Consider the following 14262-nt stretch of genomic DNA (forward strand, 5'->3'; position numbering starts at 1 on the left):
AATATTCATGGCATTTTAAGACCCCTAAAGATAAATTCCTTTGGGTTGATTTTCTGGGTCCAAAGTTCTTGCTCATCAAGAGCATATTCAAGGGTTTCATATGTAATTCTAATCTTTCCTTTTGAGAGGGGGTAACAATTTAGAATCCCAGCTGTAGTGTCTTAGAGAACTGTTTGTTTCTGAATATTGTCACTTTTTAATCTTTGTCAGCCTGATAGTCAAAAGCTACCTCATGTCATAATTTGCAAACCAGTGATGACTAGTGAGGTCAAAATTCTTATTAATCATTTGCCTTCTTTGAAAACTGCTTATTTATGCCCTCTGTTTGTGAAGATCTTCATCTTTATACCCTCCTACATTAGCATGGTGGCTGTCACATAAAAAGCACCATAATGAAAATGAAGGGTCAATGAGAAGATCCCTTCTATTTAAGAAAAATCATTAAAAAATGACTTTATTGAGATATACTTTGCACAGCATATAATTTATCTGTTTCAAATGTACAATTCAGTATTTTAAGGAAATTTATCAAGTTGTGCAAACACCATAAATCCGTTTTAGAACATTTTCATCACCCCATTAAGACCCCTCATGCCGTTAACAGTTAATGCCCGTTCCCCATCCCAGCCACCACTTTGTTTCTACAGGGCTGCCTCTTCCAACCATTTCATGTAAATGGAATCATCTAATACGTAGTCTCTTGTGTCTTGCATCTTAAAAACAACTCCTTCTTAGTAGGTTCTTAGTCACCCAACTCTACCTCCTTCTGGATTCTGCCATTTACCTCTTATAAAGTCTTGATTTGTGCAAACGTGCTCTTTTGATGTCTTTTTCACTTTCCTTCAGATCATACCCAATTATCCTGAGGAGACAGCCCTCAGACAGACTTGCTAGCACCTCACCTATTGGTCTCACATGTCCTCCTGTCATACCCACCAGTCCTTCCAGTTTGGGCTATGGAAACCCCTGGTAGCCTCTCCCACATTTAAAAATTCTCACATGACTGCACTTAGGTGGACTACGCAGTCCTTCCCATTTGGTCTCCTAGATTTTTTCCTACTGTCCCACTATTATCATAAACCAATTCTGCTGCAAAAGGAAATCTTTCCTCATTAACATTGACTAGGCAAATGATCCAAATACTATGCTAATGTCGTAGTATATAATTTATATACTAACATATTCATGTTACTATGCATTCACATCAACAGCATTTCGTTTTTAATTTTCTCCATGCTATTTTTGTCCAGGACAAATTACCAGCAACAGATTATTATGAGACTCAGAGTCTTCTCTGTACTTCTTTTGCCTCGATTGGTGCTAATGACCCTTCCATATCTCCCCTATGCCTTGTTCCCTGGCCAGCAAAAGATGATGCTTCATATCACCAGAGGTCTTTGCTAGGATGTGTCCCTAGAGCTGAAGATGGGCCCGGTCTAAGACACATGAAATTCAGGAAAGCCCTCTGCCTGTCTTGAGTCTTGCCTGAGATCCAACTTTCTAGCCTTGCCAGGTGCATTTCCTATGGCAATTCCTATGCTTCCCTACATGTGGTACTGCCCTTGGACTTTCCTTGAAAGAGGGCAAGATCAGTGGTGCTCAAGGCTTACTGAAGCCAAACCATGTCCCAGAGATTATGCTCAATCTGTTTTCCAGCCTCGGGGTTACCAAGTGCTGAGAAATGTGTTAAAGATGACACAGAGACTGAGTTCCATATTGCCCCTGCCACAGCTTCCATGTTCCCTGTGGTGAAAGCCACTGGAAGCTATGAGAATTAGCAACACACATTCTCCCTTTCTCTCCCTCTTCCCTAAAGCCAACCAAATCTGAGAGTTCACCACCAGCTAATCCTCAAACTCTCACACTGCACTATTCAAAAGACAGTCACCCTCCTCCCCCTCCCCAGAGGTGATGCTAAGAGAAGGGAGGCTTCTGTAGGCCTAGGCATCTCAGAACGCACATCAAGCTACTCACACACTAATGCAAACACTGATGAAATGTCTGTACCCTCCAGTTCTCTCCCCTTTCAAGCGGCTCCAGCTGCATCTTGAAACAATTTCCCCAGCTTGCCTCAATCCTTCCAGGGTCTGTTCCATTGGCTTGGCCAGAGTCTGCCCCCACCTCACTCCAAGCCTGGTTTCACTTATGTCAAAACAGCTTCCATCAAGATAGTGGGCTTCTTTTCCGAATTTCTTTCACTGTTTTGAAGTCAGCACAGAAAAGACACTTAAGAAATTGCAAAATGAGTACTTCTATCAGTGTGTTCCCACTAATGTCACACACTGTTCTTCTCTTGAATCTCTTCTATACAGCGTATTGACAAATATTTTTTAAGTATGATTTTCTTTTCTTCTTTTTCTTTCTTTTCCAAGGTTCTGTGGCTGGCAGGGCTGGGCTGGACAGAGCTCCTCATCTACAAAGGTTCCTGTAAACTGGCTTTCTAAGTTTGGCAACCTTCTCTAGCAAAGAGTGCTTCTAAGAAGTTGGATTTGGCGGCTGTTTTCCCTCTTGTTCATCCATCTGCGTGATCCTCTAGAACCCTTCTTGGTTTGGAGAACCTCAGTTACAAGCAAGACAGATCAACAGAACTCTGGCCTAGAGAAACACATCAGCCAAGTCCTTACAGATATTAACAGAACACTGAAAAATCTTGGCTTCTCATCAGCGCACTCTTCATATTGACCAACTGGAACTGTGGCATCGGTGAGTATCTTCGTGACCCCTGGTTCTTAGTTGTGTTCAGACAAGGAACATACAGAGGCATTTGTATGTTTGCGATTGTCTACTGAGATTTTAAACAAAACTGCAAGTGTTAAAGAAAGCTGAAATTATCAGATGCACAAGCATCAATGCTGATTCGAAACTGTAAAACTTACTTTTAATGGTGCGTTGATAAGAGAAGCTCCAAAAGCGCACTGGAGTTATAATAGACAAGGGGGGCGCGAATACCCATATTATGCTGTCACTCCATGCTGTGTACAGAGTTAACTGCACATGCACTCTGCCTCATGTCAGCCTAAAGCAACCCTAAGGTTGATGTTACGGGTCATGTTTCAGAGAGGGGAAAACTGGAGAATAACTGGCTCCAGGTCTCAGAGCCAGCAAGGGTGGAGCTGGGATTCAAATTCCCACCTGATCACAAACAAACCCAGCCAGGGACCTTGGGATTCACTGTAGCCAAGCCCCATCCTACTGGTGGTCATTATGATAAGTTTGGATGAAGGAGAAGGCCTACAACTTCCAATAGCCAAAAGAAACCTCTCCCCACTTTAATATCACAAGGGATTCCATTTTAGTGATATGTTAACAACCCAGAATATGTCCCATGCCCATAAGAAAAGGGCCCTAGGGAAAACAAGAGGTACTTTCAGGCAGGTCCAGAAGGCAGGTTAGTATTTGGGAGGGGTGAGGTGGTTTCTTGGGGTGTGGGTGGAAGCGGCCAGCTCTCATTCCATCTCTCAGGTATGAGCTGAGACAGTCCCCGGGAATCCCGGAAAAGCAGATGCAATACTTGCTCAGATTAGCCAGAATCAGAGGATTAAGGAACCAACCTGGCCCCCAACCCAGCCAAGGCCACACAAGACGGCCAACACAAGATATGCCCTCCGGCGATGGCCTCTCCCTCAGGCACACTCTGGAGCTCAGTCACCCCCTCCCTCCCCACAGTGCCCCCACCCCAGACCAGTATTACGCACTGCACACCTCTCCTTCTACGATGAACTATCCCTTCTGACTGCAGGTAGTCTGTGTACACTTTCTGGCCGTAAGAGGCACCTTAATACCATATTCATTGTTCCTGTGCATTCTTGTCCAAGATAACGTGCTGTCAAGTGGTGATGGGCCCACATGGGTCAGAATGGGCATGAGGCAGGTAAATCTCTGGGCTGAAGTACCACTCAGATGTCCCCTCAAGTAAGCACTTGCTGTCCAGTTGGTGAGGAGTGTTAGTTAGGTCAGGACCTCCGGCTGTGAGCTTCATCAGGGTCCCCCTCAGCTTTCAAGTCAAGGTCATGCTCTCCTGGGGCAATTTCTGGCCAATGACAAGCAAGATGGTATAGGGACCAAGGGCAGGTTGTCCCAAGATGGGCCACTTTGGTGTGAAGATTATTTTGAGTTAAAAAACAATCAAACTCAGCAGTTTTGGCAACTCCAATGTTTTACAAAGGCCTGAAAAGAATTTAGATAGAGGAACTGCTCCAGGAAGAGAGCTATCAGCATAGATAACTGCATTGTACTGTGAACTAGATATGATGGTCAGGGAGGAACCTAGCAAGGCCAGTTTGTTCAAACTCATTGTTTGAGTGGCCCAGCAAACATCTGTTTACCAAACATTCATTCTTTTTCATCTTCCTGTGAATTGCATTCCCTCTTTTTGAAGTCCAAGACCCTTATCTCCTTCCTCTTAGTTCAGAATGACACATAGACCTCTTTTTGCCTGTCTTTGATATTTCTATGTCTGTGTAGATTCCTTGTATGTATGCTATTAAATTTGATTTTCTCCTGTTAATCTGCGTCATGTCAATATGATGCTTAGTCTGGCTAGAAGGACCTTGAGGAGACAGGATCTTCTTGCTTCCTGACAACTGGGAGATGGGGCCTGGCCATTGCTACCCAGTGCAGAGTTCCCCCAGGCACACTTGTTCTCAGAGCCCCGTGTTGGGCTGACCGACTTTGTCAGGTGGGCAGCACGGTGTGTGGCTCCCCTGCCCAGCACCGCTTCCTCCCGTTTACTTTCCCAGGACATTTTGCACTCTTAGCTCTAACTCAGCATCTGCTTCCTGGAGAACATGAGTGAGGGCAATATAAAGAAAATAACAAAGTATGTCCCAAAAAGGAGGTGATAGGAAATAACAGTAGCCAAAAAAGGCTGTGAGGGATGCGTAGGACTCAGCTAATCTGGGTACAGAAGCAGCCAGCAGAGCATTCTTGAGAAGTCAGGTTGGATGATCGGCATTTAAACCTGTTTGCTGATGGCAGGAAAAAACCAAAGGGCAAGAGGCTCCTTTTGCAAAGGTGCCCCTTTGGATTAGACTCTCTTCACTCAATACCTAAACAACTTCACCAAACTTCATCTCAGCATCAAGTATTTGGAGCAAGATTATGCTTGATTCAGGTGTCAGCACTGCCACTTTGGGCCCTTGGGCAGGACATTAAACCTCAGAGACTGACCCCTGAGTCTTGTAGACCTATGGTCATTGGAAGGATTGAATAGAATAATGGACTACGTGGGCTGGTTTCCCATGTGGTACATAATAAATACCAGTGCTAGCCCCTTTCCCTTTCAGAAATTTGCTAGGTGATCGTAGGTCAGCCTGTTAGACTGGTCTGCTGACATTGTCCTGGATGAAAAGCAAACTCACAGAAGGGAGTGGTCAGATTCTGTGGTCTGAATGAAGCAGAGAGAACCACAGTCAAGTCCAGGTGGGGGCAAGGGGAATGGGTTCTGGAGAAACCAAATTCACAAGGATAGGCAGAGTCAGAAATTATTCTAAAACCAAAGATCTGAAAAGGCAGAGCAAACGTGTGTTAGACACAGAGCCCTCACAGAGAGGCATTGTTTTTAAAGTGCATTTGAGAGAGAGAGAGCACACAAAGTGGGGAGGGGCAGAGAAAAAAGGAGAGAGAGAATCCCATGCAGGCTCCGTGCTGTCAGCGCAGAGCCTGCCTTGGGGCTCGATCTCACGAACCGTGAGATCACGACATGAAACGAAATCAAGAGTCAGACACTTAACCAACTGAGCCACCCAGGTGTCCCTCACAGACAGGCGTTCTGGGGGTCTCGTGGACTATGTGGTTCCACAGAGAAGAAGGGGTGTGTGTGTGCTGTGGGGGATCAGGCTCATATAGGCAATCAGCATGGACTGTGGCCAATTGCAGGCCATATTCTCTGCCAGAGAGAGAAAGGCACATGTCTTTCAAAACACAGACCAAGGGTGGCCTCTTGTTTTGCTTCCATGTCCATCTGGCTGGGGTCAGCCTCCAACTCCCGGAGAAATTGCAAGCTCTCTGGCCTGACCTGAACCTCGAGGACGGTCCCAGAGGTCCTGGAACTGACCCAGGACTCAGGGTGGAGCCTAGGAGGTTGCTTATCCCAACCAACCACGCTGTGAGATGGGCTGACCCCTGAAACTCTGTAAAATATGTGGGCCGCTGACACGGGCAACTGCCACGATTAAATCAGATGCATGTGTGCACAAGCAGAAACGCTGCCCCTCTCTCAGCATCCTCTCTCTCTGACCTACCTTTCTGCCATTTGTCACAGATAACTGGACAACAACTCTCCCTTTTGGTTCTGTTGCCTCCTTTAAAAGGGCATCTTTTACTTTTCTGAGGCAGGGATTTCAAAAACCCAGTTGTTTTAATATTAAACGTTTCAACATATTACAATGCCATTAGACAGTCAAACATTATGATATTTTTTAAATGTCTAGAGAGGGTCTCTGTAGATACATGATTTCAACTCTAGGGGAAAACACTCCCAGCATGAACAGCCAGCATCTCTACTTTTGTGAGAGGTGCACACAGGTGTGGGTATTTGAGTCACAAGCATGTTTTAGAATATTAGCAGCTCACTTTGTTACCAAGTGTTCTCAACAGGAAATAGCTGGCAGACAGCACATGCTAAACTTGGAACCCTCCAACCTCGAGCAAACAGAAAACATCCAAAAACAAAATCAGAGCCATGGGCTGCCTGGAAAAACAAATACCCCAAAAAGTTATTTCTTGAATTGCACACCAGGAAGTGTGATCTGGAAGAGTCTGGAAGTGAGGGAAACAAAAGCATTGACCAGAGGACCTTCTTGAATCTCTGGGGGAAGAAAATATGAGAGTTTTCCACTGTGGCACTGTTCCATTTAGACTCAAGTATTTCTCACAGATAAAGGGGTATCTTAGCTTGTTCTGGCTTCCCAAACTGGGGACCAAACCACACCCACTTTTCACAGAGATTGGAGCTTTATGAGGACAGCAGTGATCAGGGGTCAGGGCACCCATATGCTCCACGTGGGCTCTGGGAAAGACCCAGGACACCGTATTTCAGAAAATACAGCAACTCTCAATAACTAGGAGGGTTTTTTTTTTTTTTTTTTGCTGTTAACACCTTGCATCCTGAGTTCTCTTCAGAGATTTCCTTCTAAAGAGACTTAACTGCAGTCTTTTAAAATTTGCTTTTATGGTGTACTGAGAACATCAAGATGAGAGGTGTTTACTTTCCCTGTTCAACTTCTCAAAGGATGGACGTGTCGGCATCACCTGTTCTCAGAAGGGCCCTTCCTGGTACTTTGGCTTTGGGCAAAAGGACATGATCTCTTAGATGACTTAAGAGAGTGAAAAGCTTTGTTGGACAAAGCAGATGGGTGGCAAATTTCAATACTGCTGTTTCTTCAAGAACTTTAAAGGAGAAATCTTTACATTATCAGGCACAAAGCTTATAAGGCCCAATTTCACTAGAAATATCTTCAAGACATAAATGTAAATATGAGGCAAAGTCCAAAGGGGCCTCTCACAGACTCTTTCAAGTGGCTTAAGTTCCACATCAGAGTCTACAGTTCCGGTCTAAGGAAAATGTCTGGGAGCTCCTGGTGGCTCAGTGGTGAAGTGTCTGACTCTTGGTATTGGCTCAGGTCCTGATCTTGTGGTCGTGGGATGGAGCCCGTCAGCACGGAGGCTGCTTGGGATTCTCTCTCTCTCCCTTTCTCTCTGCACTTCCTGCCCTGCTTCCCCACCCCCACCGTGTACATGCACTCTCTCCCAAAATAAATATAAACATTTTTTAAAAAGTCTGGTTTTTAAAGTTTAGATGTCCCAATTCTCTCTCTCTAGGGCAGAGGTGAGGAATAGAAGGAAAACAAGACAAAAAGCAACTTAGAGGAAGAACAAGTAAGAAAAGTGGGTTTTCAGATTTCATTCTTTTCTTAAATCTTAACAGGGCCAATTAATGAAGTTGTATTTAAAATGCCCTGCCTTGGATTTCAAGACAACACAAAGACACCTCTCTGATAACACCGAATCCAACCATAAATCACTCCCCAGCTTCCATGAATGAATGTGGAGGTGAAGACAAAAAAACACACAACTACTCCCCCAACCCCCAAAAGGGGGCTTCCTATGAGGCATTTAGTAGCAGACACAAGAGACTCAGTCGTTCCAAGGAAAAGATTTTCTCTGAAAATTAAGGAGATGATATGCAGAGAATAAGGCTCAAAATATGCAGAGCAGGCATGCTGGCTCAGTGCTGACAAAGAATAGAATAAGGTAGTTGACTTCTGCCCTCATAGATTTCACAGTGAACCTATAATTAATGTTACAAATTAATGTGTCAATTTTATAATTAACTCTATAATTATTATAGTATATTATGAATTGTATTATGTCAATAATATAACATATTATTGTTAACATTATATTGACATTATATATCATTGTTATATATTAATATATGTTGTTATATTGACATTATATATCATTGACATAATCGACATAATGTAACAGGTTATATTTTTAACATAACATTTATATTATAAATTATACTATATTATCACAGAAATAAAATTTTATATAACAAAACAGCAAGATAAAAATTAATAGATCTTAATAAAATTTATTAGCTACTAGGTAAATATTTAAAAATATTGATATGTAAAATAAAAACATATAATATGAATTTATATTCTATAAATTTTAAAATGATATTAATTATATGAAGAATGTTCCAACAGAAGCACAGGTTACTTCAGAAACTTCTAAAAGAGGGCCTGGCCTGCTTTGGGGATGGATGTGAACATGAAAGGTTTCCTTCAGGAAGAACCAGGGGTCTGAGGTCCAGCAGAAGTCAGCTAGGCTGAGAGGAGGCTGAAGCATGGGGTCTGGAATGAGGAGAGAAGGTCCAGGCAGAAATTAAGATCACGTTCAAGGCTCTGGGTTGGAACTTGACCGTGAATTCTAATTCCGCTCACACTGGAGATGTCATAGTGGAAAGCTTCTGGGTTGAATGGCTCCCCCCGCACCCCTCCTCCCCCATACACGCCTACCTAGAGCCTCAGAATGTGATGTTACACGGAAAGAGGGCCTCTGCATTGCACATGTAATTACTTAAGGATTACACTGTATCGGGGTGGACTCTGAATCCAAAGAAAGTGTCCTTATAAGAGACAGAAAAGAACACACAGAGACCCAGAGAAGGTGGTGGTATGTAGCTGGAGGTGGAGATTGGTGTGATACATCTATAGGCCAAGAAATGCCCGGGATTTCCTACAGAGATGAAGGCTGACAGACCGAGACATTTCTTTCCTCAGAGTCTCTGGGAGGAACCATCTCTGTTGCCAACTTGATTTTGGACTGCTAATCTCCAGAACCATGAGAAAAGACGTTTCTGCTGCTGGAAGCCATTGCGTTTGTGGTACTTTCTTACATCACTCAGAGAAAATGAATACAGCCTCGCCCCACCCCTTTCAGCTTTTCCATGACTTTGACTCTTGAACTTCTTTCACAGTAAGATGCAATCTTGTAAAGCCTCTAAGACCTGCTTAAGGTAACTTCATCATGTTTTTCATGGTTATATAACCACAAGATTTTAAATACATATATTAGATATGCTATTGAAGTGACTTAAAGCCCCTTTTAGTATAATCTTTCAAAATATCAAGATGTATTTCCCTGTTTCCCAAGTAATGCATGCTGTTTCATTTACTTCAGATTAATCCGTAAGAACAAAGATGATCTATTGACTCAAATTTAAATACTATATATCACTGAAAAATATTTAAAATATGTGTTTTAAAAATACAGGGAAAAATTACCTATGTGATACTTATGGCATCAATAACAGGAAAAACATTACCCTGCTGTTTTAATTCTTGAATCTTTAGAATTTTTGCATTTGGATTGTATAAAATGTCCTGGTTTATTTTAAAAATCATTATGTTTCATATTTAGATGAAAAGGAATGACAGAGATTTCCAGCTGCAACTTATAATCATTTCTTCTCACACAATACATTGCGGGGTAAATAGTCTTTACTCCAATAAACAGCAGCAACATTGACTAGAACAAGAGACAGATGTTATGTATACATTTTGATCAGACTAATGGTACCTAAGATCTGGTGAAGATCATCTTCAGGAGAACAATCACTGTATGTTCCTCATTAATTTGTTTTTTTTTTTTTTTCATGTTTATTTTTGAGAGAGAGACAGAGTGTGAGTGGGGGAGGGGCAGAGAGAGAGGGAGACACAGAATCGGAAGCAGGCTGCAGGCTCCAAGGTGCCAGCGATGGAGCCCAATGTGGGGCTCGAACTCACAAACCACGAGATCGTGACCTGAGCTGAAGTTGGATCCTCAACTGACTGAACCATCCAGGTGCCCTGTCTTTCATGACTTTTTAAAGGCATAGCAACAAAGATAGTGCCAAGCAAGGGAAATGATTTAGGACTATACAACGGACAAAACCACTAGGGTGGCTATAGCTCATCATCCACAAGATGAAGTCATGTGGGTAACTGAGTCACAGAAACACCAACTATTTTCCCATTCAGTATCTGCTCTGAGATTCTTAAATAATTTCAGAGGGGAAAATGTTTAAGCAATTATTTTATTTTTTGATTTTTAGCAAGACAACTGAAGGTGACTCCATGATCACCTTTAACAACAGGACCTCCGGAACACCTTTGCCAATTCTTAGTAACTTCCCCGTCACAGGTTTGTAATGTGTGACCTCCTGCCCGAGGGTGGGGTCTTGTGGTACGGTGAGTTTCAGAGAGCTCAAACCACTGAGTGGTGATTTCCCCCTGGCTCAGGGCCAACAGGCATTATATGTCCTATCAGCTTCTCTCCTCACTAAACATGCGTCAGAGGGTATTTAAAAAGCAAACAAACCCAATAAAGATGTCAATGTGTACTATTCATGTTTCACACAGGTTTCTAAAGGGCCCTAAACTTTGGGAGAGGCTCGGTTTCCTCTTTGTCCTTTCCCCTACGCCATCTGACAGGTCATCAGAACACGTGTTTTAACCCGGCAGTAGTTCCTTCCTTTTCCTGTAGCAGTAGCAACGGGCTGCCACCTTGTCAGCCAAGCATTGACAGCACATGTTACATAACAGAATTAAAGACTTCAGTCATTTGCATTGCTCAGACCTCACCTAGAAGTTCTTGCAAAGGGAGGAGTCCCCAGCCATAGCTTCTTTAAGACAGGCCCGCATTTCTAATGGGTGCCTTCATCTAACAGGTCTGTTTTCCATTCCTTATACAGTAAAGTTTGGATTTGCTACTCACAGCCTTCACGTAGGAGAGAGTGGGAGGAAAGGTGAAGAGAATAGTGTCAGGCAAAGTGTATCAGTGGAGGGATAAAAGACTAATCAGAGCCCCTAGGGTTACACATTACACACTATTATCACTACTGCCTTACTTTGGTGTAACTCTACATCTTATGAAAGTCAATAGTAGTACTATCATCATCACTATCCGACCACTACAAACTTGTGAGGTGGGCAAGGAATATGTGGCTGTCACCAGTCTATAAGTGCTAAAATTTAGGAATAATGACGATGGAGCTTCACGGAGCCCATCTGGACTCCTGGTCCGGAGCACCTTCCTCCTTCTGTACAGAGGGAAAGAGATGGTAAAGCTGCTGTGTTTGGAACCGGCTGGACTCTAGCCGGGAAGATCTTCCAGAATTGTCCCTGTGCCACGGGGAGGATGTGATGCTCACTGGGGCACGGGCTGAGTTAGACCTAGCAGCCCATTGGATAGAATGCAGGTTTTGGAGCCTGGAAGTCCTAGGTTTGAATCCAGACTTTGTCACTTGCCAGTTGTAGGACTTTAAAGTGATTTATTTATTTGTTTGTTTGTTTGTTTATTTATTTATTTATTTATTTATTTATTTTTTCCTCAGTTTCCTCATCTGAAATGGATTGCTAAGAGAATTAAATGATATTTAGCAATACCTGAAAAATGTTCACAATGACTACATCCAAGCCCACCGGGCTACATATGGAGACAAGTCAACTAACCACATATAAAAATCGCCATTGGAGAAGGGGAAGAATCAGAACCCACGTGACGAAGCTGAAAATGCTGGGGAAGTGGATACCAGTCCCACATGCTCAGAGAAAGTTGATTCTACTGCAGCCCCTGCAAGCAACTCAACTTCCTAACCTAGCATTCTAGAGTGTCACATTGAACCACCCCAAACTCAGAGTATAGGCTCAGCTAGAAAAATGCCTGTTTCAAAAAAGCAAGAGGACAAGGAAAATTTTCAGAAATGTCTATCTACCACTGTTGGGCTCCTCGATTCATCTCTTCCCAACTCCTCAAGAGGTGGTCCCCTTTGGAAGTTCCACCGAACACTTAGACACCTCCAGTGCCCAGCCTTGGGCTGATTACATTCAACTTGGCATTTGATGATTAAACTTCCTCAAATTGCTCCTTGGTTGTTTTTATGTGCTTGTCACATTGATCAACAAGACCGTGTGCACCCTATAGCAGGTTCATGGCTCTTTTGCAACCTTTTTTTTTTTTTTCTTAATTATTTTGTAAGTTTATTAATTTATTTTGAGAGCATGAGCAGCGGAGGGGCAGAGAGAGAGGGAAGGAGAGAATCCTAAGCAGACTCCATGCTGTCAGCGCAGAACCCAATGTGGAACTTGATCCGCCAACCTGTGATATCAGGACCTGAGTTGAAATCAACAGTCAGATGCTTAACTGACTGAGACACTCAGGCGTCCCTCTTTTACATCCGCTTGTCCCTGTCTTTCCCATGTCCTCCCCTAGAATGTAGTGTATTCCCAAGCATACTGCAAGCCAACAGTCAGGCATATAATAATAGAACTGAATCCTTTATCCTCAGCACTGAGAAGTAATGAGAGTGGTAGAAAACAGCATTCAGAGTATCAACAACAAGGCAATGATTTTCAAAACATATGAGAATTTTACAAAAATGTATTTAAACATGGAGCCACATTTCTGAAACATGAATCACTGTAAGTGAGGAAAGGGGTTTAGAAATAGTAATAGCTCTATAATTTATATGCATGTGCCATGGTCTACACACTGTAGTAAGCACATTGAGAAACTTCTGTGATTTGTGAATATATTCTTGCAAAAACTCATATGGTGGGGATGTTAGTGAGATGTGAAAGTCACTCCTTCATATCATCCTCAAAACCATTCCTATAACCTTTGACTTTTATCTCATCCATAAGTTTCCTGTATCTTCTTCTTTGTAACTTCCTGCATTTATGGTCTTACTTAAGAGGCTTCCCCACCCTAGATAATATTCTATTTTTCTTCTAATACCTTCACAGATTTCATTTTTATGTTTAGCTTTTTATCCCATCTGGAATTTAGTCATCTATTTTAAGGCAGGACTTAACCTCACAGTCTCCCATAAAAAGTTTTAGCTAATTATTGCAATGAAATTCGCTAGGCAGACCATAATTTTTCTTCCATTTTTAAAGTCTCTCCTTTTCACACACCAAATTTCCTGATATTTATGGGCCTATTTGGGATTCCTTCCTTTGTTCACCTGGTCTGTTTGGTAATTCCTGTGCCACACTATTTGAATTACTATAGTTTTAAAGTATAGTTTGCTTTCTGGTAAGGCAGCCCACATCCTTCCTCATTGTTCTTATTTTTCCAAAAATTTCTTAGCTATCACTCACTTTTCCCTCTTCCAGATGAGTTCCAGTTCATCTGTTCAAGTTCCAAAATAATTCTTTTCAAATTTTGATGGAAATTGCATTTAGTTACAGATAGGAAAGGAAGACAGCAGGATCTAGTATCCTTGAAGGACTGTCTGTAGAGCTGTAGGTACAAGAACTGTGATTATAGATACATAATGTGAACAATTGTTTAGTTAAGGATACAAAAAGTTAAGATTGCCCCCATTAAAAAGCAAACAAATTCACCATACCCAGCCTTAGCTTAGAATCTTTAGAATAAATCTCCATGCTGTAATCAGCATCCCACAAGTTTTCAACTGAGGTTATGAAATCCAAGAAGGTTTTCTTTAAAAGTTATTTTTACCAAATTATAAATCAAAGGTATATAGAGGTTACAAATTCAGACGTTCCCATCACATAATTATTTCAAATCACCCTCTCCCTTCTCCATTCTAACCTGAATTTTAGAGTGCAGTTTTTATGATATACTATATCTCCTGGAAGAGATATCTCAAAATTATTACCATAGACATTTAGTGGAACAAGTCCAATTTTAAACTAAAAACACTACTTTAAAAGATATATTTTAATTCTGGCATCCCTATTT

At 42.2% G+C, this 14262-nt stretch overlaps 1 protein-coding gene and 1 long non-coding RNA gene across 2 annotated transcripts in view; one reads left to right on the plus strand and one right to left on the minus strand.

Moving 5' to 3' along the window:
- PDZD2 (PDZ domain containing 2) overlaps positions 1–14262 on the minus strand; it is a 367861-nt gene that overhangs the window by 109629 nt on the left and 243970 nt on the right.
- On the plus strand, positions 8988–12418 carry LOC109492108. The gene is made up of 3 exons (XR_002145855.3): positions 8988–9529; positions 10607–10695; positions 11888–12418. It is a non-coding gene; the product is annotated as an uncharacterized LOC109492108 (long non-coding RNA).

Source organism: Felis catus, chromosome A1, assembly GCF_018350175.1.
Source record: "Felis catus isolate Fca126 chromosome A1, F.catus_Fca126_mat1.0, whole genome shotgun sequence".
Classification (NCBI taxonomy): Eukaryota; Metazoa; Chordata; class Mammalia; order Carnivora; family Felidae; genus Felis; species Felis catus.